General features: G+C 42.1%; 57 non-coding genes across 57 annotated transcripts; 14 read left to right on the top strand and 43 right to left on the bottom strand.

Annotated features, from left to right (window-relative positions):
* Positions 1–7: 7 nt before the first annotated feature.
* Positions 8–80, bottom strand: Trnav-aac. The gene has a single exon. It is a non-coding gene; the product is annotated as a tRNA-Val (tRNA).
* A 97-nt stretch (positions 81–177) lies between these two features.
* Positions 178–250, bottom strand: Trnak-cuu. Its single transcript has one exon. It is a non-coding gene; the product is annotated as a tRNA-Lys (tRNA).
* Positions 251–480: 230 nt separating this feature from the next.
* Trnav-cac lies at positions 481–553 on the bottom strand. The gene has a single exon. It is a non-coding gene; the product is annotated as a tRNA-Val (tRNA).
* A 6233-nt stretch (positions 554–6786) lies between these two features.
* Trnav-aac lies at positions 6787–6859 on the bottom strand. Its single transcript has one exon. It is a non-coding gene; the product is annotated as a tRNA-Val (tRNA).
* Positions 6860–7264: 405 nt separating this feature from the next.
* Trnav-cac lies at positions 7265–7337 on the bottom strand. Its single transcript has one exon. It is a non-coding gene; the product is annotated as a tRNA-Val (tRNA).
* Positions 7338–7442: 105 nt separating this feature from the next.
* On the top strand, positions 7443–7516 carry Trnan-guu. Its single transcript has one exon. It is a non-coding gene; the product is annotated as a tRNA-Asn (tRNA).
* A 516-nt stretch (positions 7517–8032) lies between these two features.
* On the bottom strand, positions 8033–8105 carry Trnav-aac. The gene has a single exon. It is a non-coding gene; the product is annotated as a tRNA-Val (tRNA).
* A 400-nt stretch (positions 8106–8505) lies between these two features.
* On the bottom strand, positions 8506–8578 carry Trnav-cac. Its single transcript has one exon. It is a non-coding gene; the product is annotated as a tRNA-Val (tRNA).
* A 105-nt stretch (positions 8579–8683) lies between these two features.
* Positions 8684–8757, top strand: Trnan-guu. Its single transcript has one exon. It is a non-coding gene; the product is annotated as a tRNA-Asn (tRNA).
* A 516-nt stretch (positions 8758–9273) lies between these two features.
* Trnav-aac lies at positions 9274–9346 on the bottom strand. Its single transcript has one exon. It is a non-coding gene; the product is annotated as a tRNA-Val (tRNA).
* Positions 9347–9443: 97 nt separating this feature from the next.
* Trnak-cuu lies at positions 9444–9516 on the bottom strand. Its single transcript has one exon. It is a non-coding gene; the product is annotated as a tRNA-Lys (tRNA).
* A 230-nt stretch (positions 9517–9746) lies between these two features.
* On the bottom strand, positions 9747–9819 carry Trnav-cac. Its single transcript has one exon. It is a non-coding gene; the product is annotated as a tRNA-Val (tRNA).
* A 105-nt stretch (positions 9820–9924) lies between these two features.
* Trnan-guu lies at positions 9925–9998 on the top strand. Its single transcript has one exon. It is a non-coding gene; the product is annotated as a tRNA-Asn (tRNA).
* A 516-nt stretch (positions 9999–10514) lies between these two features.
* Trnav-aac lies at positions 10515–10587 on the bottom strand. The gene has a single exon. It is a non-coding gene; the product is annotated as a tRNA-Val (tRNA).
* Positions 10588–10684: 97 nt separating this feature from the next.
* On the bottom strand, positions 10685–10757 carry Trnak-cuu. The gene has a single exon. It is a non-coding gene; the product is annotated as a tRNA-Lys (tRNA).
* Positions 10758–10987: 230 nt separating this feature from the next.
* Positions 10988–11060, bottom strand: Trnav-cac. The gene has a single exon. It is a non-coding gene; the product is annotated as a tRNA-Val (tRNA).
* A 105-nt stretch (positions 11061–11165) lies between these two features.
* On the top strand, positions 11166–11239 carry Trnan-guu. The gene has a single exon. It is a non-coding gene; the product is annotated as a tRNA-Asn (tRNA).
* Positions 11240–11755: 516 nt separating this feature from the next.
* Trnav-aac lies at positions 11756–11828 on the bottom strand. Its single transcript has one exon. It is a non-coding gene; the product is annotated as a tRNA-Val (tRNA).
* Positions 11829–11925: 97 nt separating this feature from the next.
* Trnak-cuu lies at positions 11926–11998 on the bottom strand. Its single transcript has one exon. It is a non-coding gene; the product is annotated as a tRNA-Lys (tRNA).
* Positions 11999–12230: 232 nt separating this feature from the next.
* Positions 12231–12303, bottom strand: Trnav-cac. The gene has a single exon. It is a non-coding gene; the product is annotated as a tRNA-Val (tRNA).
* Positions 12304–12408: 105 nt separating this feature from the next.
* Positions 12409–12482, top strand: Trnan-guu. Its single transcript has one exon. It is a non-coding gene; the product is annotated as a tRNA-Asn (tRNA).
* A 516-nt stretch (positions 12483–12998) lies between these two features.
* Trnav-aac lies at positions 12999–13071 on the bottom strand. The gene has a single exon. It is a non-coding gene; the product is annotated as a tRNA-Val (tRNA).
* A 97-nt stretch (positions 13072–13168) lies between these two features.
* Positions 13169–13241, bottom strand: Trnak-cuu. Its single transcript has one exon. It is a non-coding gene; the product is annotated as a tRNA-Lys (tRNA).
* A 230-nt stretch (positions 13242–13471) lies between these two features.
* Positions 13472–13544, bottom strand: Trnav-cac. Its single transcript has one exon. It is a non-coding gene; the product is annotated as a tRNA-Val (tRNA).
* A 105-nt stretch (positions 13545–13649) lies between these two features.
* On the top strand, positions 13650–13723 carry Trnan-guu. Its single transcript has one exon. It is a non-coding gene; the product is annotated as a tRNA-Asn (tRNA).
* Positions 13724–14239: 516 nt separating this feature from the next.
* On the bottom strand, positions 14240–14312 carry Trnav-aac. The gene has a single exon. It is a non-coding gene; the product is annotated as a tRNA-Val (tRNA).
* Positions 14313–14409: 97 nt separating this feature from the next.
* Trnak-cuu lies at positions 14410–14482 on the bottom strand. Its single transcript has one exon. It is a non-coding gene; the product is annotated as a tRNA-Lys (tRNA).
* Positions 14483–14712: 230 nt separating this feature from the next.
* Trnav-cac lies at positions 14713–14785 on the bottom strand. Its single transcript has one exon. It is a non-coding gene; the product is annotated as a tRNA-Val (tRNA).
* A 105-nt stretch (positions 14786–14890) lies between these two features.
* On the top strand, positions 14891–14964 carry Trnan-guu. Its single transcript has one exon. It is a non-coding gene; the product is annotated as a tRNA-Asn (tRNA).
* Positions 14965–15480: 516 nt separating this feature from the next.
* On the bottom strand, positions 15481–15553 carry Trnav-aac. The gene has a single exon. It is a non-coding gene; the product is annotated as a tRNA-Val (tRNA).
* Positions 15554–15650: 97 nt separating this feature from the next.
* Trnak-cuu lies at positions 15651–15723 on the bottom strand. Its single transcript has one exon. It is a non-coding gene; the product is annotated as a tRNA-Lys (tRNA).
* Positions 15724–15955: 232 nt separating this feature from the next.
* On the bottom strand, positions 15956–16028 carry Trnav-cac. Its single transcript has one exon. It is a non-coding gene; the product is annotated as a tRNA-Val (tRNA).
* A 105-nt stretch (positions 16029–16133) lies between these two features.
* Trnan-guu lies at positions 16134–16207 on the top strand. Its single transcript has one exon. It is a non-coding gene; the product is annotated as a tRNA-Asn (tRNA).
* Positions 16208–16723: 516 nt separating this feature from the next.
* On the bottom strand, positions 16724–16796 carry Trnav-aac. The gene has a single exon. It is a non-coding gene; the product is annotated as a tRNA-Val (tRNA).
* Positions 16797–16893: 97 nt separating this feature from the next.
* Positions 16894–16966, bottom strand: Trnak-cuu. The gene has a single exon. It is a non-coding gene; the product is annotated as a tRNA-Lys (tRNA).
* Positions 16967–17196: 230 nt separating this feature from the next.
* Trnav-cac lies at positions 17197–17269 on the bottom strand. Its single transcript has one exon. It is a non-coding gene; the product is annotated as a tRNA-Val (tRNA).
* Positions 17270–17374: 105 nt separating this feature from the next.
* Trnan-guu lies at positions 17375–17448 on the top strand. Its single transcript has one exon. It is a non-coding gene; the product is annotated as a tRNA-Asn (tRNA).
* Positions 17449–17964: 516 nt separating this feature from the next.
* Positions 17965–18037, bottom strand: Trnav-aac. Its single transcript has one exon. It is a non-coding gene; the product is annotated as a tRNA-Val (tRNA).
* A 97-nt stretch (positions 18038–18134) lies between these two features.
* On the bottom strand, positions 18135–18207 carry Trnak-cuu. Its single transcript has one exon. It is a non-coding gene; the product is annotated as a tRNA-Lys (tRNA).
* A 230-nt stretch (positions 18208–18437) lies between these two features.
* Positions 18438–18510, bottom strand: Trnav-cac. Its single transcript has one exon. It is a non-coding gene; the product is annotated as a tRNA-Val (tRNA).
* Positions 18511–18615: 105 nt separating this feature from the next.
* Positions 18616–18689, top strand: Trnan-guu. The gene has a single exon. It is a non-coding gene; the product is annotated as a tRNA-Asn (tRNA).
* A 516-nt stretch (positions 18690–19205) lies between these two features.
* On the bottom strand, positions 19206–19278 carry Trnav-aac. Its single transcript has one exon. It is a non-coding gene; the product is annotated as a tRNA-Val (tRNA).
* A 97-nt stretch (positions 19279–19375) lies between these two features.
* Trnak-cuu lies at positions 19376–19448 on the bottom strand. The gene has a single exon. It is a non-coding gene; the product is annotated as a tRNA-Lys (tRNA).
* Positions 19449–19678: 230 nt separating this feature from the next.
* On the bottom strand, positions 19679–19751 carry Trnav-cac. Its single transcript has one exon. It is a non-coding gene; the product is annotated as a tRNA-Val (tRNA).
* Positions 19752–19856: 105 nt separating this feature from the next.
* Trnan-guu lies at positions 19857–19930 on the top strand. The gene has a single exon. It is a non-coding gene; the product is annotated as a tRNA-Asn (tRNA).
* A 516-nt stretch (positions 19931–20446) lies between these two features.
* On the bottom strand, positions 20447–20519 carry Trnav-aac. The gene has a single exon. It is a non-coding gene; the product is annotated as a tRNA-Val (tRNA).
* A 97-nt stretch (positions 20520–20616) lies between these two features.
* Positions 20617–20689, bottom strand: Trnak-cuu. Its single transcript has one exon. It is a non-coding gene; the product is annotated as a tRNA-Lys (tRNA).
* A 230-nt stretch (positions 20690–20919) lies between these two features.
* On the bottom strand, positions 20920–20992 carry Trnav-cac. The gene has a single exon. It is a non-coding gene; the product is annotated as a tRNA-Val (tRNA).
* Positions 20993–21097: 105 nt separating this feature from the next.
* Positions 21098–21171, top strand: Trnan-guu. The gene has a single exon. It is a non-coding gene; the product is annotated as a tRNA-Asn (tRNA).
* Positions 21172–21687: 516 nt separating this feature from the next.
* Positions 21688–21760, bottom strand: Trnav-aac. The gene has a single exon. It is a non-coding gene; the product is annotated as a tRNA-Val (tRNA).
* A 97-nt stretch (positions 21761–21857) lies between these two features.
* On the bottom strand, positions 21858–21930 carry Trnak-cuu. The gene has a single exon. It is a non-coding gene; the product is annotated as a tRNA-Lys (tRNA).
* A 230-nt stretch (positions 21931–22160) lies between these two features.
* Positions 22161–22233, bottom strand: Trnav-cac. The gene has a single exon. It is a non-coding gene; the product is annotated as a tRNA-Val (tRNA).
* A 105-nt stretch (positions 22234–22338) lies between these two features.
* Trnan-guu lies at positions 22339–22412 on the top strand. Its single transcript has one exon. It is a non-coding gene; the product is annotated as a tRNA-Asn (tRNA).
* Positions 22413–22928: 516 nt separating this feature from the next.
* Trnav-aac lies at positions 22929–23001 on the bottom strand. The gene has a single exon. It is a non-coding gene; the product is annotated as a tRNA-Val (tRNA).
* Positions 23002–23098: 97 nt separating this feature from the next.
* On the bottom strand, positions 23099–23171 carry Trnak-cuu. Its single transcript has one exon. It is a non-coding gene; the product is annotated as a tRNA-Lys (tRNA).
* A 230-nt stretch (positions 23172–23401) lies between these two features.
* Positions 23402–23474, bottom strand: Trnav-cac. The gene has a single exon. It is a non-coding gene; the product is annotated as a tRNA-Val (tRNA).
* Positions 23475–23579: 105 nt separating this feature from the next.
* Trnan-guu lies at positions 23580–23653 on the top strand. Its single transcript has one exon. It is a non-coding gene; the product is annotated as a tRNA-Asn (tRNA).
* Positions 23654–24089: the final 436 nt, after the last annotated feature.

Below are 24089 nucleotides of genomic sequence, written 5' to 3'. Positions count from 1 at the left end.
ATTGTCCTGTTTCCACCCAGGATTGAACTGAGGACCTTCAGCGTGTTAGGCCGACGTGATAACCACTACACTATGGAAACTACAATCCGCTACAGAATTATTCTGAAATGATTACAAAATACTAACGATCGTCTCCCAACTTCTAACTTTCATCTGCAATTATTTGCAAATATGTGACGCCCAACGGGGGGCTCGAACCCCCGACCCTGAGATTAAGAGTCTCATGCTCTACCGACTGAGCTAGCCAGGCTTGCCATTGCGCTCTATTCCAATGTAATGAACCAAGTCTTATTGACTACATTTTTTCCTTTCCAGGAACCGTGAGATAACTATTACTATGATTGGTTGGTTGTCTGTGTGTAGTTTCCAGATGTCTACTTGTTCTAGTCTAGTTGTCATCTAGATAAGATACATTACAAGTTATTAATTCCATTCCATTTCTTTTTCTCTTACGATTATTATTTCCTAACGTTATACTGATGCTTCCACTCAGGATCGAACTGAGGACCTTCAGCGTGTGAAGCCGACGTGATAACCTCTACACTATGGAAGCCCCACCTGCAATATTTTATTAGTGTTGGCCACACTAAAAAAATGTAATGTTTGGTTTGCCTGTTGAACTGGACGAGTGTGTCGTTAACCAATCAGCATGCCTCTGTGGCGCAATTGGCTAGCGCGTTCGGCTGTGACTAGACGTGTCTAACTGATCTCCCAAGTGTGACATCTTGCTGTGAGTCAAAAAACTATTTGTTCTTTTTTTTTGTTCTCTTTATTGTATTGTTGCTTGTCTTTCGTGTTTCTCTTATTGTTTGTTAAGCGCCATTTTGCTTTTTGTTCCATTTTTTTTGTATTGTTTCTTTTTCCGTCTCCTTGCCCCTTTATTGTGGGTAAAATGGGAACGGAATCCCCAGACGTCTGGCCACGTACTGCCGAAATCTCTTTTGGTAATACTGAAGTGACCAGGCATGAATTCTACGAATGTTTCGAGCAGGGTAGTAACGAATCTGATTGCATCTTTGATGCAGTTTGTCGCCTACCAGGACGAGCTTTTTGTGTTTTCCGAATTGGGTTCAAGACCGTCAAAGACCACATTGAATTCTTGGATAAATTTAGTGCTAAAGAGTCTGTTGTTATTAGTGGCAAAGAGGTCCGAATTAGAGTTAGAGATAGGTCAGTTAACCTTGTACGCGTTAGAATTCAACACTTCAAATTCGATGATGACCTTAGCCTGCTCAACAAGAGATTGCGTGAGTATGGAGTGATTTCTCGGATTTTTTGGGACACGTACCAGGATAGGTCGCTTCCAAGGTGGAACGGGATAAAGACTGGAGTTGTCAATGTGGATATGGAAATCCACAAGAGCATCCCGTCTTATATCACCTTTGGAAGCTACAAGGAACCAATAATGGTGTCTTATGCAGGGCAAATGCAGACATGCCGCATGTGTGATTCTCCCACCCATGTTTTAGCTAATTGTCCCAAGCAACCCCGTAGTTTAACCACTCCCAGCACCATTTCAAAAGGCCCCATTGGAACACGTAGCTATAGTAGTGTACTAACAAATCGTGGGCCAGTTAGGACAACTGCTAGGAAGCCCCAGGAGACAGAACCGATTGGTGGCGGGCAAATGCCAATTGCTCCAACTGTTGACGCTGATTCATTCCCTGAGTTAGCCCAGAGGCCAACGACGTCGACTGTGGTCGTTCTTGATGGAGCTCCAGAAGATCCAATTTCGAAACCCGATGGAACTGAATCTTCTTCTGACACCGATTCTGACGCTGAAGACACTAACTGTGTAGGTTCGTCTGTTGCGTCCAAATCGGTTAAGAAAAAGAAAATTAAACATACGAGAGAATTCCGTGACCACCAAAAACAATAAAAAAAGAGGAGTCGTACTGCCTCTTCCTCTGGCTCGGGCGAGGTAGCTGAGGAAATTGAATCTGGTGTAGCTCAGTTGGTTGAACTCGGGTCTCCGACTCGAGAGGTTCCAGTTTCGATACCGGGTGTGGACATTAATTCTTTTCCCGCCCTTCCTGGGGGGAACGATGTTCCACCCGCTCAAAACGCACCTGGAGTACCATCTATTCCATCCACGATAGATCAGATGGATAACGAGGAGGTAGAAGAGATGGATGCAACCGAGGTGGTTTCGATTTCAAATCCTGATGAAGACATTTCTTTTTCTGGTGGGAGTATTCAGCCAGGACAACGCCCACTTGATAGCCAGGAGGCTAGTCATGTGAGTGAGACTCAGGAGTCCTTGGGCGTCCCCCTCGGCACTCCATCAACCCCCATAGAAGATAAAACTCTCAAAGCAATGGAGGCCGTTAGAAGGAAAAAAGCCCACGATAACAAGACCCAACCCTCTAAACCCAAATTTAAATATTAATCATGACTAACATCGCGACATATAATATCAACCGAATATCGTCACCTGACAAACTTCAAATAATACTCAATTTCTTTTTACATCATAAACTTGATATTATATGTTTGCAAGAAGTAGTATTTCACTCTAGCACCGTATTTACTAAACATTACCAGATGCACACAAATCTCGGTCCTAGACAACATGGGACAGCCATCCTAGTACGACACGGGCTGAGCGCCAAAAACATTTTGTTTGAACCGGAGGGGAGGCTGATAGCCATGGAAGTAAATTGTCTTGCTTTCGTGTGTATTTACGCCCCATCTGGTGACCAAAATAAAAGTTATAGAGATTCTTTCCTCCGGCAAACTATTCCGGCTTATGTTGCCCAGTATAAGGCACCAGCAATTATATTGGGAGATTTTAATGCCGTTGACGAGATCGATGACCGTAAAAGTAGCAAGACAACACCACCTAAAATTAGACTAGCATTACTAGAACCCCTCCGAGATTTAGTAAAAGCCCTTTCATTAACAGATGTCTGGAGAGAAATTCGGAAAAATGAACCTTGTTGGACGTACAATTGTGCGGCTAGCCAGGCTAGATTGGACCGAATTTATTGCCACCATCACGTAAAATTTTCTGATATCCATTTGCACGACTTACCACTCGGGGATCACAGACCAATCGTAGGGTATATAAACAGCACCACCCCTCCTAGTGAAGTGAGAAATAAGTCAAGGAATTTATGGAAACTTAACTCATCAATTCTTGAGGAAGAAGAATATATAAACTTGGTGCATGTCTTTATTGAAGAAATGTCCCAACACCCATCCCGTATTGAAAACATAGACCATTGGTGGGAGATTATTTTCAAACCTAGCCTCAGGCGATTATCAATTAACTATTGTAAAAAGAGAATCTGTGATCAGAGAGTCAAAAGGAAATTACTCCAACATCAACTAAAAGAAACCGTGAACAATGTAAATTTCAATCATGCGCGTTACATGGAGTTGAAACGTGAGTTTCTAGCCTGGGAGCGAGAAGCATTGAGGGGATTTGCAATACGTTCACGCGTTCAAAGTATAGCCGAAGAAGAGCCATCTACCTTTCATATGAACAAGTCAACGAGCAATTTCCAGAAGTCTCTGATCACTCAGCTCAAAACTAATGATAACTGTAAAATTACCCAACCTGAGCAGATTAATCAAGAAATAATTGAACACTTTAGTAGAATTTTTCAGAACCAGCCCTCCCCCAATACCCAATTAGCTGGAAAATTTCTAGAAGGGATTAGAGGTGCACTTACCCGTACAAAACCCACTAAAAACGATTCGGGTGTATCAGTGGTAGCTCAGTCGTTAAACGCTCAAGCGTTGAATCGAGGAGTACTAGGTTCGATCCCGGAGAGTGGCAACTTTCTTGTAGATCCGTTCACAGTAGATGAAATTAACATCGCCCTTAAGGCAACTAAAAAGAACAAGGTCCCGGGTACAGATGGCATTCCTTTTGAGTTTTATATAAAATTTTGGGATGTTATTGGTGTTCATTTTCTGGAAATGATGAATTGCGTCCTCGAAAAAAGAAAACTCCAGCCGTCGCAGGGAAGGGCAGCTATAAGATTAGTCCCAAAAATCCCATCACCGAGTAAAATCACCGATTACCGACCAATCTCTTTGTTAAATACCGATTACAAGTTAATCGCGTCAGTATTGGCTTTTCGTCTGAGAAAATCTCTTCAAAACTCTCTAGACTCACATCAAAAAGGTGGTGTACCCGGCCGCTATATCTTTGACAGCTTGTGTTTAATCCGAGATGTCATTGATAATACAGGTCGTAAATCAAAAGAGGTATCTTCTCTCAAACCGGCCGCCATTATCGCGTACGATTTAGAGAAAGCATATGACCTTGTCAATCGAGACGTTCTGTGGGAAGTAATGACAGCCATGGGCTATCCCCCCCTCTTTGTTGATTGGTTGAAAACGCTGTACAGTATAACTGAACTATGCCCATTGAACGGTAATGACATAGTCGGTACTGTGGACAATGCACAATCCGTGCGACAGGGGTGCCCTCTGTCAGTCCATCTGTTTGCCCTCTATATTGAACCGCTTTTAGTTTGCTTGTCTAGGGGTATTGACGGAATTGAACACTACGGAAAACGCATCAAAGTTCGTGCATATGTAGATGATCTAGTAGTTTTTGTCTCATCAATGAAAGATGTACGTCGTGCATGCGAGATTATTCTAGAATTTTGTGCCTGGACAAATGCACGTATTAACAAGGGGAAGACAAAATTACTTGGTCTAGGCACTTGGACCTTAAATCAATATCCACAGGCCGTAGTAGCGCAGACGGTAGCGGCGTCGGCTGGGATTCCTGAGGTTAGGAGTTCGATCCCACGTAGAAGCAATTTCAATCAAACTTATCCTAAACGTACTTGGCCACATGATTGGATAACTCAAGTAGACAATTTGAAAATTCTTGGAATTACTTTTTCTTCTGAAATAAAAACAACAGTAAGAGACAATTGGCAAAGACAGTACAACATCATACAAAATATTCTTATCACAAACACACACCGTCATTTCACTTTTTATGGTCGCGCCCTATTCATCAAACAACATGTCTTATCACAACTTGTTCATATAGCTCATGTACTCCCTTGCAACAAAACCTAAGCCCTTCTCCTCCAACAAAAATGCAACAAATTTCTTTGGGCACAAAGAAGAGAGCACCCACCCCTAAATGTTTTGATCCGCCCCCGACTCCAAGGTGGACTTGGAGTCACCTTACTTTTTCAATTCTTCCAATCCCTCTTCACCCGTCAAATCTTTAAATCTTTAATCCATCCCGAGGCTATTGAGAGAGCTGCAGCCGTTTATTGGTTGGGTCCACACCTCAAGAATCTCCTTCAACAAATCACCCAGCCCAGATTTAATGCAACCCATTCATCACATCCATACTTCACCACCGCACTTTCAACCATCACCGATCTACTTAAAGCTGGCATCTTCACATCGTCAACCGTATCCAATCACCGCGCCACCTACAATCACCTGATCGCTAACCTTGGGCAACCAGGGAGAACCGAAGTTGCGAAACCAGACCTCGACTGGGCTTCCATCTGGCGTTGGGTGGCCAAAATGAAAGGAAGAAACGCTGAACTGGTCTGGGATTTCAACCATAATCAGCTCCCTACCAAAATGCGCCTCACAAGCCTCAGACTTTCTAGAAATGACCAATGTCCTCTATGCAATGGCGACCAAGAAACTGACAACCATCTTATGTTACTCTGTTCTGAGAAAGTCCACATCAGTTTATGGCTTCGAATTCAACTAACGAAACTTGGATGTCAAAAACCACTCAAATCAACAATAAATGGAGACATTGGAAATGGCCCCAATAAAGAGAAAATACTGGCCCTCATCCAATCCTACATCATCACCGTCTGGACCGCCCGCAGCCAAAACCTCACCCCAGCCATCAATGAAATACAGTCTCTCTGGTCAAGCCTCCTTCATTCAAAAAATTCCCCCCAGATGTCACCTTCTAAACCATAAATATTCCCTCTCAAAATTCTCAACAGATTTCTTCTTACCTTTATACAACATTGTTCTCTCATTACAACTATTATTTCTTGGATCCCCCCCAGATGTCGTATTGTTAAATTCCACATTTTTTTTACTAAAATCATTTGTCCTCTTTCATTTCCGTCTCGAAATGTTTTCTTTTTCTGTTTGTAATGTTTCTCCTTGGCCACAGCAAGTAACTTATGTCACAAATCTCGTAAATGCCCCAAGTATCTGTAAAGAAATTTAAATTTTAGTTGTGACAATAAATCGTTTAAATATAAAAAAAAAAAAACCGGAAGGCTGGTGGTTCGATCCCACCCAGGGGCGCATGGTGAATGAATACTGTTGTTTTAATTCAATTTCTTCGCCTCATGACTCCATTAACCAACTAAAGCGTCCAATGAAGAGCGCACACTCGCGATATGGCTTCTTTAACTGATGACTGTTAAATCTACTCAACATTTGCAGCGTAGGGTGCACGCTCATGATGTTCTTCCTCTGTCCGGAGCTACTGTTCCAGGTTCTGGTGTAATCTATATAGATTCCCCTCCGGTGTTTATGGAATTCTTCCCCATCCAGCGCAAGTCATTTTTCATTTCCCTAAAACAACAGTCATTGACGTTTGGCTACAGAAGAAGTCTCTTCGGGGTTATAGCACCTTTTTCAACAACCACAGTCATCATTGATTTCCCCCTTTCTGTTGACTTCCTCCGGATACAGCATTGCGAATATCTTCACATTGTCATATTGTAGATTTCATTTTTAACAAGAAACATGAATGCTTGGCTTTTTCAAAAAAACAAAATGTGCTTCTTTGATAGTCTTTCTACAAATACATTGTCCTGTTTCCACCCAGGATTGAACTTAGGACCTTCAGCGTGTTAGGCCGACGTGATAACCACTACACTATGGAAACTACAATCCGCTACAGAATTATTCTGAAATGATTACAAAATACTAACGATCGTCTCCCAACTTCTAACTTTCATCTGCAATTATTTGCAAATATGTGACGCCCAACGGGGGGCTCGAACCCCAGACCCTGAGATTAAGAGTCTCATGCTCTACCGACTGAGCTAGCCAGGCTTGCTATTGCGCTCTATTCCAATGTAATGAACCAAGTCTTATTGACTACATTTTTTCCTTTCCAGGAACCGTGAGATAACTATTACTATGATTGGTTGGTTGTCTGTGTGTAGTTTCCAAATGTCTACTTGTTCTAGTCTAGTTGTCATCTAGTCTAGATAAGATACATTACAAGTTATTAATTCCATTCCATTTCTTTTTCTCTTACGATTATTATTTCCTAACGTTATACTGATGCTTCCACTCAGGATCGAACTGAGGACCTTCAGCGTGTGAAGCCGACGTGATAACCTCTACACTATGGAAGCCCCACAATGTTTCTGCAATATTTTATTAGTGTTGGCCACACTAAAAAAATGTAATGTTTGGTTTGCCTGTTGAACTGGACGAGTGTGTCGTTAACCAATCAGCATGCCTCTGTGGCGCAATTGGCTAGCGCGTTCGGCTGTTAACCGGAAGGCTGGTGGTTCGATCCCACCCAGGGGCGCATGGTGAATGAATACTGTTGTTTTAATTCAATTTCTTCGCCTCATGACTCCATTAACCAACTAAAGCGTCCAATGAAGAGCGCACACTCGCGATATGGCTTCTTTAACTGATGACTGTTAAATCTACTCAACATTTGCAGCGTAGGGTGCACGCTCATGATGTTCTTCCTCTGTCCGGAGCTACTGTTCCAGGTTCTGGTGTAATCTATATAGATTCCCCTCCGGTGTTTATGGAATTCTTCCCCATCCAGCGCAAGTCATTTTTCATTTCCCTAAAACAACAGTCATTGACGTTTGGCTACAGAAGAAGTCTCTTCGGGGTTATAGCACCTTTTTCAACAACCACAGTCATCATTGATTTCCCCCTTTCTGTTGACTTCCTCCGGATACAGCATTGCGAATATCTTCACATTGTCATATTGTAGATTTCATTTTTAACAAGAAACATGAATGCTTGGCTTTTTCAAAAAAACAAAATGTGCTTCTTTGATAGTCTTTCTACAAATACATTGTCCTGTTTCCACCCAGGATTAAACTGAGGACCTTCAGCGTGTTAGGCCGACGTGATAACCACTACACTATGGAAACTACAATCCGCTACAGAATTATTCTGAAATAATTACAAAATACTAACGATCGTCTCCCAACTTCTAACTTTCATCTGCAATTATTTGCAAATATGTGACGCCCAACTGGGGGCTCGAACCCCCAACCCTGAGATTAAGAGTCTCATGCTCTACCGACTGAGCTAGCCAGGCTTGCCATTGCGCTCTATTCCAATGTAATGAACCAAGTCTTATTGACTACATTTTTTCCTTTCCAGGAACCGTGAGATAACTATTACTATGATTGGTTGGTTGTCTGTGTGTAGTTTCCAAATGTCTACTTGTTCTAGTCTAGTTGTCATCTAGATAAGATACATTACAAGTTATTAATTCCATTCCATTTCTTTTTCTCTTACGATTATTATTTCCTAACGTTATACTGATGCTTCCACTCAGGATCGAACTGAGGACCTTCAGCGTGTGAAGCCGACGTGATAACCTCTACACTATGGAAGCCCCACAATGTTTCTGCAATATTTTATTAGTGTTGGCCACACTAAAAAAATGTAATGTTTGGTTTGCCTGTTGAACTGGACGAGTGTGTCGTTAACCAATCAGCATGCCTCTGTGGCGCAATTGGCTAGCGCGTTCGGCTGTTAACCGGAAGGCTGGTGGTTCGATCCCACCCAGGGGCGCATGGTGAATGAATACTGTTGTTTTAATTCAATTTCTTCGCCTCATGACTCCATTAACCAACTAAAGCGTCCAATGAAGAGCGCACACTCGCGATATGGCTTCTTTAACTGATGACTGTTAAATCTACTCAACATTTGCAGCGTAGGGTGCACGCTCATGATGTTCTTCCTCTGTCCGGAGCTACTGTTCCAGGTTCTGGTGTAATCTATATAGATTCCCCTCCGGTGTTTATGGAATTCTTCCCCATCCAGCGCAAGTCATTTTTCATTTCCCTAAAACAACAGTCATTGACGTTTGGCTACAGAAGAAGTCTCTTCGGGGTTATAGCACCTTTTTCAACAACCACAGTCATCATTGATTTCCCCCTTTCTGTTGACTTCCTCCGGATACAGCATTGCGAATATCTTCACATTGTCATATTGTAGATTTCATTTTTAACAAGAAACATGAATGCTTGGCTTTTTCAAAAAAACAAAATGTGCTTCTTTGATAGTCTTTCTACAAATACATTTTCCTGTTTCCACCCAGGATTGAACTGAGGACCTTCAGCGTGTTAGGCCGACGTGATAACCACTACACTATGGAAACTACAATCCGCTACAGAATTATTCTGAAATGATTACAAAATACTAACGATCGTCTCCCAACTTCTAACTTTCATCTGCAATTATTTGCAAATATGTGACGCCCAACGGGGGGCTCGAACCCCCGACCCTGAGATTAAGAGTCTCATGCTCTACCGACTGAGCTAGCCAGGCTTACCATTGCGCTCTATTCCAATGTAATGAAGCAAGTCTTATTGACTACATTTTTTCCTTTCCAGGAACCGTGAGATAACTATTACTATGATTGGTTGGTTGTCTGTGTGTAGTTTCCAGATGTCTACTTGTTCTAGTCTAGTTGTCATCTAGATAAGATACATTACAAGTTATTAATTCCATTCCATTTCTTTTTCTCTTACGATTATTATTTCCTAACGTTATACTGATGCTTCCACTCAGGATCGAACTGAGGACCTTCAGCGTGTGAAGCCGACGTGATAACCTCTACACTATGGAAGCCCCACAATGTTTCTGCAATATTTTATTAGTGTTGGCCACACTAAAAAAATGTAATGTTTGGTTTGCCTGTTGAACTGGACGAGTGTGTCGTTAACCAATCAGCATGCCTCTGTGGCGCAATTGGCTAGCGCGTTCGGCTGTTAACCGGAAGGCTGGTGGTTCGATCCCACCCAGGGGCGCATGGTGAATGAATACTGTTGTTTTAATTCAATTTCTTCGCCTCATGACTCCATTAACCAACTAAAGCGTCCAATGAAGAGCGCACACTCGCGATATGGCTTCTTTAACTGATGACTGTTAAATCTACTCAACATTTGCAGCGTAGGGTGCACGCTCATGATGTTCTTCCTCTGTCCGGAGATACTGTTCCAGGTTCTGGTGTAATCTATATAGATTCCCCTCCGGTGTTTATGGAATTCTTCCCCATCCAGCGCAAGTCATTTTTCATTTCCCTAAAACAACAGTCATTGACGTTTGGCTACAGAAGAAGTCTCTTCGGGGTTATAGCACCTTTTTCAACAACCACAGTCATCATTGATTTCCCCCTTTCTGTTGACTTCCTCCGGATACAGCATTGCGAATATCTTCACATTGTCATATTGTAGATTTCATTTTTAACAAGAAACATGAATGCTTGGCTTTTTCAAAAAAACAAAATGTGCTTCTTTGATAGTCTTTCTACAAATACATTTTCCTGTTTCCACCCAGGATTGAACTGAGGACCTTCAGCGTGTTAGGCCGACGTGATAACCACTACACTATGGAAACTACAATCCGCTACAGAATTATTCTGAAATGATTACAAAATACTAACGATCGTCTCCCAACTTCTAACTTTCATCTGCAATTATTTGCAAATATGTGACGCCCAACGGGGGGCTCGAACCCCCGACCCTGAGATTAAGAGTCTCATGCTCTACCGACTGAGCTAGCCAGGCTTACCATTGCGCTCTATTCCAATGTAATGAACCAAGTCTTATTGACTACATTTTTTCCTTTCCAGGAACCGTGAGATAACTATTACTATGATTGGTTGGTTGTCTGTGTGTAGTTTCCAGATGTCTACTTGTTCTAGTCTAGTTGTCATCTAGATAAGATACATTACAAGTTATTAATTCCATTCCATTTCTTTTTCTCTTACGATTATTATTTCCTAACGTTATACTGATGCTTCCACTCAGGATCGAACTGAGGACCTTCAGCGTGTGAAGCCGACGTGATAACCTCTACACTATGGAAGCCCCACAATGTTTCTGCAATATTTTATTAGTGTTGGCCACACTAAAAAAATGTAATGTTTGGTTTGCCTGTTGAACTGGACGAGTGTGTCGTTAACCAATCAGCATGCCTCTGTGGCGCAATTGGCTAGCGCGTTCAGCTGTTAACCGGAAGGCTGGTGGTTCGATCCCACCCAGGGGCGCATGGTGAATGAATACTGTTGTTTTAATTCAATTTCTTCGCCTCATGACTCCATTAACCAACTAAAGCGTCCAATGAAGAGCGCACACTCGCGATATGGCTTCTTTAACTGATGACTGTTAAATCTACTCAACATTTGCAGCGTAGGGTGCACGCTCATGATGTTCTTCCTCTGTCCGGAGCTACTGTTCCAGGTTCTGGTGTAATCTATATAGATTCCCCTCCGGTGTTTATGGAATTCTTCCCCATCCAGCGCAAGTCATTTTTCATTTCCCTAAAACAACAGTCATTGACGTTTGGCTACAGAAGAAGTCTCTTCGGGGTTATAGCACCTTTTTCAACAACCACAGTCATCATTGATTTCCCCCTTTCTGTTGACTTCCTCCGGATACAGCATTGCGAATATCTTCACATTGTCATATTGTAGATTTCATTTTTAACAAGAAACATGAATGCTTGGCTTTTTCAAAAAAACAAAATGTGCTTCTTTGATAGTCTTTCTACAAATACATTGTCCTGTTTCCACCCAGGATTGAACTGAGGACCTTCAGCGTGTTAGGCCGACGTGATAACCACTACACTATGGAAACTACAATCCGCTACAGAATTATTCTGAAATGATTACAAAATACTAACGATCGTCTCCCAACTTCTAACTTTCATCTGCAATTATTTGCAAATATGTGACGCCCAACGGGGGGCTCGAACCCCCGACCCTGAGATTAAGAGTCTCATGCTCTACCGACTGAGCTAGCCAGGCTTGCCATTGCGCTCTATTCCAATGTAATGAACCAAGTCTTATTGACTACATTTTTTTTCCTTTCCAGGAACCGTGAGATAACTATTACTATGATTGGTTGGTTGTCTGTGTGTAGTTTCCAGATGTCTACTTGTTCTAGTCTAGTTGTCATCTAGATAAGATACATTACAAGTTATTAATTCCATTCCATTTCTTTTTCTCTTACGATTATTATTTCCTAACATTATACTGATGCTTCCACTCAGGATCGAACTGAGGACCTTCAGCGTGTGAAGCCGACGTGATAACCTCTACACTATGGAAGCCCCACAATGTTTCTGCAATATTTTATTAGTGTTGGCCACACTAAAAAAATGTAATGTTTGGTTTGCCTGTTGAACTGGACGAGTGTGTCGTTAACCAATCAGCATGCCTCTGTGGCGCAATTGGCTAGCGCGTTCGGCTGTTAACCGGAAGGCTGGTGGTTCGATCCCACCCAGGGGCGCATGGTGAATGAATACTGTTGTTTTAATTCAATTTCTTCGCCTCATGACTCCATTAACCAACTAAAGCGTCCAATGAAGAGCGCACACTCGCGATATGGCTTCTTTAACTGATGACTGTTAAATCTACTCAACATTTGCAGCGTAGGGTGCACGCTCATGATGTTCTTCCTCTGTCCGGAGCTACTGTTCCAGGTTCTGGTGTAATCTATATAGATTCCCCTCCGGTGTTTATGGAATTCTTCCCCATCCAGCGCAAGTCATTTTTCATTTCCCTAAAACAACAGTCATTGACGTTTGGCTACAGAAGAAGTCTCTTCGGGGTTATAGCACCTTTTTCAACAACCACAGTCATCATTGATTTCCCCCTTTCTGTTGACTTCCTCCGGATACAGCATTGCGAATATCTTCACATTGTCATATTGTAGATTTCATTTTTAACAAGAAACATGAATGCTTGGCTTTTTCAAAAAAACAAAATGTGCTTCTTTGATAGTCTTTCTACAAATACATTGTCCTGTTTCCACCCAGGATTGAACTGAGGACCTTCAGCGTGTTAGGCCGACGTGATAACCACTACACTATGGAAACTACAATCCGCTACAGAATTATTCTGAAATGATTACAAAATACTAACGATCGTCTCCCAACTTCTAACTTTCATCTGCAATTATCTGCAAATATGTGACGCCCAACGGGGGGCTCGAACCCCCGACCCTGAGATTAAGAGTCTCATGCTCTACCGACTGAGCTAGCCAGGCTTGCCATTACGCTCTATTCCAATGTAATGAACCAAGTCTTATTGACTACATTTTTTCCTTTCCAGGAACCGTGAGATAACTATTACTATGATTGGTTGGTTGTCTGTGTGTAGTTTCCAGATGTCTACTTGTTCTAGTCTAGTTGTCATCTAGATAAGATACATTACAAGTTATTAATTCCATTCCATTTCTTTTTCTCTTACGATTATTATTTCCTAACGTTATACTGATGCTTCCACTCAGGATCGAACTGAGGATCTTCAGCGTGTGAAGCCGACGTGATAACCTCTACACTATGGAAGCCCCACAATGTTTCTGCAATATTTTATTAGTGTTGGCCACACTAAAAAAATGTAATGTTTGGTTTGCCTGTTGAACTGGACGAGTGTGTCGTTAACCAATCAGCATGCCTCTGTGGCGCAATTGGCTAGCGCGTTCGGCTGTTAACCGGAAGGCTGGTGGTTCGATCCCACCCAGGGGCGCATGGTGAATGAATACTGTTGTTTTAATTCAATTTCTTCGCCTCATGACTCCATTAACCAACTAAAGCGTCCAATGAAGAGCGCACACTCGCGATATGGCTTCTTTAACTGATGACTGTTAAATCTACTCAACATTTGCAGCGTAGGGTGCACGCTCATGATGTTCTTCCTCTGTCCGGAGCTACTGTTCCAGGTTCTGGTGTAATCTATATAGATTCCCCTCCGGTGTTTATGGAATTCTTCCCCATCCAGCGCAAGTCATTTTTCATTTCCCTAAAACAACAGTCATTGACGTTTGGCTACAGAAGAAGTCTCTTCGGGGTTATAGCACCTTTTTCAACAACCACAGTCATCATTGATTTCCCCCTTTCTGTTGACTTCCTCCGGATACAGCATTGCGAATATCTTCACATTGTCATATTGTAGATTTCATTTTTAACAAGAAACATGAATGCTTGGCTTTTTCAAAAAAACAAAATGTGCTTCTTTGATAGTCTTTCTACAAATACATTTTCCTGTTTCCACCCAGGATTGAACTGAGGACCTTAAGCGTGTTAAGCCGACGTGATAACCACTACACTATGGAAACTACTATCCGCTACAGAATTATTCTGAAATGATTACAAAATACTAACGATCGTCTCCCAACTTCTAACTTTCATCTGCAATTATTTGCAAATATGTGACGCCCAACGGGGGGCTCGAACCCCCGACCCTGAGATTAAGAGTCTCATGCTCTACCGACTGAGCTAGCCAGGCTTACCATTGCGCTCTATTCCAATGTAATGAACCAAGTCTTATTGACTACATTTTTTCCTTTCCAGGAACCGTGAGATAACTATTACTATGATTGGTTGGTTGTCTGTGTGTAGTTTCCAGATGTCTACTTGTTCTAGTCTAGTTGTCATCTAGATAAGATACATTACAAGTTATTAATTCCATTCCATTTCTTTTTCTCTTACGATTATAATTTCCTAACGTTATACTGATGCTTCCACTCAGGATCGAACTGAGGACCTTCAGCGTGTGAAGCCGACGTGATAACCTCTACACTATGGAAGCCCCACAATGTTTCTGCAATATTTTATTAGTGTTGGCCACACTAAAAAAATGTAATGTTTGGTTTGCCTGTTGAACTGGACGAGTGTGTCGTTAACCAATCAGCATGCCTCTGTGGCGCAATTGGCTAGCGCGTTCGGCTGTTAACCGGAAGGCTGGTGGTTCGATCCCACCCAGGGGCGCATGGTGAATGAATACTGTTGTTTTAATTCAATTTCTTCGCCTCATGACTCCATTAACCAACTAAAGCGTCCAATGAAGAGCGCACACTCGCGATATGGCTTCTTTAACTGATGACTGTTAAATCTACTCAACATTTGCAGCGTAGGGTGCACGCTCATGATGTTCTTCCTCTGTCCGGAGCTACTGTTCCAGGTTCTGGTGTAATCTATATAGATTCCCCTCCGGTGTTTATGGAATTCTTCCCCATCCAGCGCAAGTCATTTTTCATTTCCCTAAAACAACAGTCATTGACGTTTGGCTACAGAAGAAGTCTCTTCGGGGTTATAGCACCTTTTTCAACAACCACAGTCATCATTGATTTCCCCCTTTCTGTTGACTTCCTCCGGATACAGCATTGCGAATATCTTCACATTGTCATATTGTAGATTTCATTTTTAACAAGAAACATGAATGCTTGGCTTTTTCAAAAAAACAAAATGTGCTTCTTTGATAGTCTTTCTACAAATACATTGTCCTGTTTCCACCCAGGATTGAACTGAGGACCTTCAGCGTGTTAGGCCGACGTGATAACCACTACACTATGGAAACTACAATCCGCTACAGAATTATTCTGAAATGATTACAAAATACTAACGATCGTCTCCCAACTTCTAACTTTCATCTGCAATTATTTGCAAATATGTGACGCCCAACGGGGGGCTCGAACCCCCGACCCTGAGATTAAGAGTCTCATGCTCTACCGACTGAGCTAGCCAGGCTTGCCATTGCGCTCTATTCCAATGTAATGAACCAAGTCTTATTGACTACATTTTTTTTCCTTTCCAGGAACCGTGAGATAACTATTACTATGATTGGTTGGTTGTCTGTGTGTAGTTTCCAGATGTCTACTTGTTCTAGTCTAGTTGTCATCTAGATAAGATACATTACAAGTTATTAATTCCATTCCATTTCTTTTTCTCTTACGATTATTATTTCCTAACATTATACTGATGCTTCCACTCAGGATCGAACTGAGGACCTTCAGCGTGTGAAGCCGACGTGATAACCTCTACACTATGGAAGCCCCACAATGTTTCTGCAATATTTTATTAGTGTTGGCCACACTAAAAAAATGTAATGTTTGGTTTGCCTGTTGAACTGGACGAGTGTGTCGTTAACCAATCAGCATGCCTCTGTGGCGCAATTGGCTAGCGCGTTCGGCTGTTAACCGGAAGGCTGGTGGTTCGATCCCACCCAGGGGCGCATGGTGAATGAATACTGTTGTTTTAATTCAATTTCTTCGCCTCATGACTCCATTAACCAACTAAAGCGTCCAATGAAGAGCGCACACTCGCGATATGGCTTCTTTAACTGATGACTGTTAAATCTACTCAACATTTGCAGCGTAGGGTGCACGCTCATGATGTTCTTCCTCTGTCCGGAGCTACTGTTCCAGGTTCTGGTGTAATCTATATAGATTCCCCTCCGGTGTTTATGGAATTCTTCCCCATCCAGCGCAAGTCATTTTTCATTTCCCTAAAACAACAGTCATTGACGTTTGGCTACAGAAGAAGTCTCTTCGGGGTTATAGCACCTTTTTCAACAACCACAGTCATCATTGATTTCCCCCTTTCTGTTGACTTCCTCCGGATACAGCATTGCGAATATCTTCACATTGTCATATTGTAGATTTCATTTTTAACAAGAAACATGAATGCTTGGCTTTTTCAAAAAAACAAAATGTGCTTCTTTGATAGTCTTTCTACAAATACATTGTCCTGTTTCCACCCAGGATTGAACTGAGGACCTTCAGCGTGTTAGGCCGACGTGATAACCACTACACTATGGAAACTACAATCCGCTACAGAATTATTCTGAAATGATTACAAAATACTAACGATCGTCTCCCAACTTCTAACTTTCATCTGCAATTATTTGCAAATATGTGACGCCCAACGGGGGGCTCGAACCCCCGACCCTGAGATTAAGAGTCTCATGCTCTACCGACTGAGCTAGCCAGGCTTGCCATTGCGCTCTATTCAAATGTAATGAACCAAGTCTTATTGACTACATTTTTTCCTTTCCAGGAACCGTGAGATAACTATTACTATGATTGGTTGGTTGTCTGTGTGTAGTTTCCAGATGTCTACTTGTTCTAGTCTAGTTGTCATCTAGATAAGATACATTACAAGTTATTAATTCCATTCCATTTCTTTTTCTCTTACGATTATTATTTCCTAACGTTATACTGATGCTTCCACTCAGGATCGAACTGAGGACCTTCAGCGTGTGAAGCCGACGTGATAACCTCTACACTATGGAAGCCCCACAATGTTTCTGCAATATTTTATTAGTGTTGGCCACACTAAAAAAATGTAATGTTTGGTTTGCCTGTTGAACTGGACGAGTGTGTCGTTAACCAATCAGCATGCCTCTGTGGCGCAATTGGCTAGCGCGTTCGGCTGTTAACCGGAAGGCTGGTGGTTCGATCCCACCCAGGGGCGCATGGTGAATGAATACTGTTGTTTTAATTCAATTTCTTCGCCTCATGACTCCATTAACCAACTAAAGCGTCCAATGAAGAGCGCACACTCGCGATATGGCTTCTTTAACTGATGACTGTTAAATCTACTCAACATTTGCAGCGTAGGGTGCACGCTCATGATGTTCTTCCTCTGTCCGGAGCTACTGTTCCAGGTTCTGGTGTAATCTATATAGATTCCCCTCCGGTGTTTATGGAATTCTTCCTCATCCAGCGCAAGTCATTTTTCATTTCCCTAAAACAACAGTCATTGACGTTTGGCTACAGAAGAAGTCTCTTCGGGGTTATAGCACCTTTTTCAACAACCACAGTCATCATTGATTTCCCCCTTTCTGTTGACTTCCTCCGGATACAGCATTGCGAATATCTTCACATTGTCATATTGTAGATTTCATTTTTAACAAGAAACATGAATGCTTGGCTTTTTCAAAAAAACAAAATGTGCTTCTTTGATAGTCTTTCTACAAATACATTGTCCTGTTTCCACCCAGGATTGAACTGAGGACCTTCAGCGTGTTAGGCCGACGTGATAACCACTACACTATGGAAACTACAATCCGCTACAGAATTATTCTGAAATGATTACAAAATACTAACGATCGTCTCCCAACTTCTAACTTTCATCTGCAATTATTTGCAAATATGTGACGCCCAACGGGGGGCTCGAACCCCCGACCCTGAGATTAAGAGTCTCATGCTCTACCGACTGAGCTAGCCAGGCTTGCCATTGCGCTCTATTCCAATGTAATGAACCAAGTCTTATTGACTACATTTTTTCCTTTCCAGGAACCGTGAGATAACTATTACTATGATTGGTTGGTTGTCTGTGTGTAGTTTCCAGATGTCTACTTGTTCTAGTCTAGTTGTCATCTAGATAAGATACATTACAAGTTATTAATTCCATTCCATTTCTTTTTCTCTTACGATTATTATTTCCTAACGTTATACTGATGCTTCCACTCAGGATCGAACTGAGGACCTTCAGCGTGTGAAGCCGACGTGATAACCTCTACACTATGGAAGCCCCACAACGTTTCTGCAATATTTTATTAGTGTTGGCCACACTAAAAAAATGTAATGTTTGGTTTGCCTGTTGAACTGGACGAGTGTGTCGTTAACCAATCAGCATGCCTCTGTGGCGCAATTGGCTAGCGCGTTCGGCTGTTAACCGGAAGGCTGGTGGTTCGATCCCACCCAGGGGCGCATGGTGAATGAATACTGTTGTTTTAATTCAATTTCTTCGCCTCATGACTCCATTAACCAACTAAAGCGTCCAATGAAGAGCGCACACTCGCGATATGGCTTCTTTAACTGATGACTGTTAAATCTACTCAACATTTGCAGCGTAGGGTGCACGCTCATGATGTTCTTCCTCTGTCCGGAGCTACTGTTCCAGGTTCTGGTGTAATCTATATAGATTCCCCTCCGGTGTTTATGGAATTCTTCCCCATCCAGCGCAAGTCATTTTTCATTTCCCTAAAACAACAGTCATTGACGTTTGGCTACAGAAGAAGTCTCTTCGGGGTTATAGCACCTTTTTCAACAACCACAGTCATCATTGATTTCCCCCTTTCTGTTGACTTCCTCCGGATACAGCATTGCGAATATCTTCACATTGTCATATTGTAGATTTCATTTTTAACAAGAAACATGAATGCTTGGCTTTTTCAAAAAAACAAAATGTGCTTCTTTGATAGTCTTTCTACAAATACATTGTCCTGTTTCCACCCAGGATTGAACTGAGGACCTTCAGCGTGTTAGGCCGACGTGATAACCACTACACTATGGAAACTACAATCCGCTACAGAATTATTCTGAAATGATTACAAAATACTAACGATCGTCTCCCAACTTCTAACTTTCATCTGCAATTATTTGCAAATATGTGACGCCCAACGGGGGGCTCGAACCCCCGACCCTGAGATTAAGAGTCTCATGCTCTACCGACTGAGCTAGCCAGGCTTGCCATTGCGCTCTATTCCAATGTAATGAACCAAGTCTTATTGACTACATTTTTTCCTTTCCAGGAACCGTGAGATAACTATTACTATGATTGGTTGGTTGTCTGTGTGTAGTTTCCAGATGTCTACTTGTTCTAGTCTAGTTGTCATCTAGATAAGATACATTACAAGTTATTAATTCCATTCCATTTCTTTTTCTCTTACGATTATTATTTCCTAACGTTATACTGATGCTTCCACTCAGGATCGAACTGAGGACCTTCAGCGTGTGAAGCCGACGTGATAACCTCTACACTATGGAAGCCCCACAATGTTTCTGCAATATTTTATTAGTGTTGGCCACACTTAAAAAATGTAATGTTTGGTTTGCCTGTTGAACTGGACGAGTGTGTCGTTAACCAATCAGCATGCCTCTGTGGCGCAATTGGCTAGCGCGTTCGGCTGTTAACCGGAAGGCTGGTGGTTCGATCCCACCCAGGGGCGCATGGTGAATGAATACTGTTGTTTTAATTCAATTTCTTCGCCTCATGACTCCATTAACCAACTAAAGCGTCCAATGAAGAGCGCACACTCGCGATATGGCTTCTTTAACTGATGACTGTTAAATCTACTCAACATTTGCAGCGTAGGGTGCACGCTCATGATGTTCTTCCTCTGTCCGGAGCTACTGTTCCAGGTTCTGGTGTAATCTATATAGATTCCCCTCCGGTGTTTATGGAATTCTTCCCCATCCAGCGCAAGTCATTTTTCATTTCCCTAAAACAACAGTCATTGACGTTTGGCTACAGAAGAAGTCTCTTCGGGGTTATAGCACCTTTTTCAACAACCACAGTCATCATTGATTTCCCCCTTTCTGTTGACTTCCTCCGGATACAGCATTGCGAATATCTTCACATTGTCATATTGTAGATTTCATTTTTAACAAGAAACATGAATGCTTGGCTTTTTCAAAAAAACAAAATGTGCTTCTTTGATAGTCTTTCTACAAATACATTGTCCTGTTTCCACCCAGGATTGAACTGAGGACCTTCAGCGTGTTAGGCCGACGTGATAACCACTACACTATGGAAACTACAATCCGCTACAGAATTATTCTGAAATGATTACAAAATACTAACGATCGTCTCCCAACTTCTAACTTTCATCTGCAATTATTTGCAAATATGTGACGCCCAACGGGGGGCTCGAACCCCCGACCCTGAGATTAAGAGTCTCATGCTCTACCGACTGAGCTAGCCAGGCTTGCCATTGCGCTCTATTCCAATGTAATGAACCAAGTCTTATTGACTACATTTTTTCCTTTCCAGGAACCGTGAGATAACTATTACTATGATTGGTTGGTTGTCTGTGTGTAGTTTCCAGATGTCTACTTGTTCTAGTCTAGTTGTCATCTAGATAAGATACATTACAAGTTATTAATTCCATTCCATTTCTTTTTCTCTTACGATTATTATTTCCTAACGTTATACTGATGCTTCCACTCAGGATCGAACTGAGGACCTTCAGCGTGTGAAGCCGACGTGATAACCTCTACACTATGGAAGCCCCACAATGTTTCTGCAATATTTTATTAGTGTTGGCCACACTTAAAAAATGTAATGTTTGGTTTGCCTGTTGAACTGGACGAGTGTGTCGTTAACCAATCAGCATGCCTCTGTGGCGCAATTGGCTAGCGCGTTCGGCTGTTAACCGGAAGGCTGGTGGTTCGATCCCACCCAGGGGCGCATGGTGAATGAATACTGTTGTTTTAATTCAATTTCTTCGCCTCATGACTCCATTAACCAACTAAAGCGTCCAATGAAGAGCGCACACTCGCGATATGGCTTCTTTAACTGATGACTGTTAAATCTACTCAACATTTGCAGCGTAGGGTGCACGCTCATGATGTTCTTCCTCTGTCCGGAGCTACTGTTCCAGGTTCTGGTGTAATCTATATAGATTCCCCTCCGGTGTTTATGGAATTCTTCCCCATCCAGCGCAAGTCATTTTTCATTTCCCTAAAACAACAGTCATTGACGTTTGGCTACAGAAGAAGTCTCTTCGGGGTTATAGCACCTTTTTCAACAACCACAGTCATCATTGATTTCCCCCTTTCTGTTGACTTCCTCCGGATACAGCATTGCGAATATCTTCACATTGTCATATTGTAGATTTCATTTTTAACAAGAAACATGAATGCTTGGCTTTTTCAAAAAAACAAAATGTGCTTCTTTGATAGTCTTTCTACAAATACATTGTCCTGTTTCCACCCAGGATTGAACTGAGGACCTTCAGCGTGTTAGGCCGACGTGATAACCACTACACTATGGAAACTACAATCCGCTACAGAATTATTCTGAAATGATTACAAAATACTAACGATCGTCTCCCAACTTCTAACTTTCATCTGCAATTATTTGCAAATATGTGACGCCCAACGGGGGGCTCGAACCCCCGACCCTGAGATTAAGAGTCTCATGCTCTACCGACTGAGCTAGCCAGGCTTGCCATTGCGCTCTATTCCAATGTAATGAACCAAGTCTTATTGACTACATTTTTTCCTTTCCAGGAACCGTGAGATAACTATTACTATGATTGGTTGGTTGTCTGTGTGTAGTTTCCAGATGTCTACTTGTTCTAGTCTAGTTGTCATCTAGATAAGATACATTACAAGTTATTAATTCCATTCCATTTCTTTTTCTCTTACGATTATTATTTCCTAACGTTATACTGATGCTTCCACTCAGGATCGAACTGAGGACCTTCAGCGTGTGAAGCCGACGTGATAACCTCTACACTATGGAAGCCCCACAATGTTTCTGCAATATTTTATTAGTGTTGGCCACACTAAAAAAATGTAATGTTTGGTTTGCCTGTTGAACTGGACGAGTGTGTCGTTAACCAATCAGCATGCCTCTGTGGCGCAATTGGCTAGCGCGTTCGGCTGTTAACCGGAAGGCTGGTGGTTCGATCCCACCCAGGGGCGCATGGTGAATGAATACTGTTGTTTTAATTCAATTTCTTCGCCTCATGACTCCATTAACCAACTAAAGCGTCCAATGAAGAGCGCACACTCGCGATATGGCTTCTTTAACTGATGACTGTTAAATCTACTCAACATTTGCAGCGTAGGGTGCACGCTCATGATGTTCTTCCTCTGTCCGGAGCTACTGTTCCAGGTTCTGGTGTAATCTATATAGATTCCCCTCCGGTGTTTATGGAATTCTTCCCCATCCAGCGCAAGTCATTTTTCATTTCCCTAAAACAACAGTCATTGACGTTTGGCTACAGAAGAAGTCTCTTCGGGGTTATAGCACCTTTTTCAACAACCACAGTCATCATTGATTTCCCCCTTTCTGTTGACTTCCTCCGGATACAGCATTGCGAATATCTTCACATTGTCATATTGTAGATTTCATTTTTAACAAGAAACATGAATGCTTGGCTTTTTCAAAAAAACAAAATGTGCTTCTTTGATAGTCTTTCTACAAATACATTGTCCTGTTTCCACCCAGGATTGAACTTAGGACCTTCAGCGTGTTAGGCCGACGTGATAACCACTACACTATGGAAACTACAATCCGCTACAGAATTATTCTGAAATGATTACAAAATACTAACGATCGTCTCCCAACTTCTAACTTTCATCTGCAATTATTTGCAAATATGTGACGCCCAACGGGGGGCTCGAACCCCCGACCCTGAGATTAAGAGTCTCATGCTCTACCGACTGAGCTAGCCAGGCTTGCCATTGCGCTCTATTCCAATGTAATGAACCAAGTCTTATTGACTACATTTTTTCCTTTCCAGGAACCGTGAGATAACTATTACTATGATTGGTTGGTTGTCTGTGTGTAGTTTCCAGATGTCTACTTGTTCTAGTCTAGTTGTCATCTAGATAAGATACATTACAAGTTATTAATTCCATTCCATTTCTTTTTCTCTTACGATTATTATTTCCTAACGTTATACTGATGCTTCCACTCAGGATCGAACTGAGGACCTTCAGCGTGTGAAGCCGACGTGATAACCTCTACACTATGGAAGCCCCACAATGTTTCTGCAATATTTTATTAGTGTTGGCCACACTAAAAAAATGTAATGTTTGGTTTGCCTGTTGAACTGGACGAGTGTGTCGTTAACCAATCAGCATGCCTCTGTGGCGCAATTGGCTAGCGCGTTCGGCTGTTAACCGGAAGGCTGGTGGTTCGATCCCACCCAGGGGCGCATGGTGAATGAATACTGTTGTTTTAATTCAATTTCTTCGCCTCATGACTCCATTAACCAACTAAAGCGTCCAATGAAGAGCGCACACTCGCGATATGGCTTCTTTAACTGATGACTGTTAAATCTACTCAACATTTGCAGCGTAGGGTGCACGCTCATGATGTTCTTCCTCTGTCCGGAGCTACTGTTCCAGGTTCTGGTGTAATCTATATAGATTCCCCTCCGGTGTTTATGGAATTCTTCCCCATCCAGCGCAAGTCATTTTTCATTTCCCTAAAACAACAGTCATTGACGTTTGGCTACAGAAGAAGTCTCTTCGGGGTTATAGCACCTTTTTCAACAACCACAGTCATCATTGATTTCCCCCTTTCTGTTGACTTCCTCCGGATACAGCATTGCGAATATCTTCACATTGTCATATTGTAGATTTCATTTT

This window comes from Daphnia pulicaria, chromosome 1 (assembly GCF_021234035.1).
Source record: "Daphnia pulicaria isolate SC F1-1A chromosome 1, SC_F0-13Bv2, whole genome shotgun sequence".
NCBI classification, from domain to species: Eukaryota; Metazoa; Arthropoda; class Branchiopoda; order Diplostraca; family Daphniidae; genus Daphnia; species Daphnia pulicaria.
The sequence above is the reverse complement of the archived record's forward strand: the minus strand, read 5'-3'. Positions and strand labels throughout refer to the sequence as shown.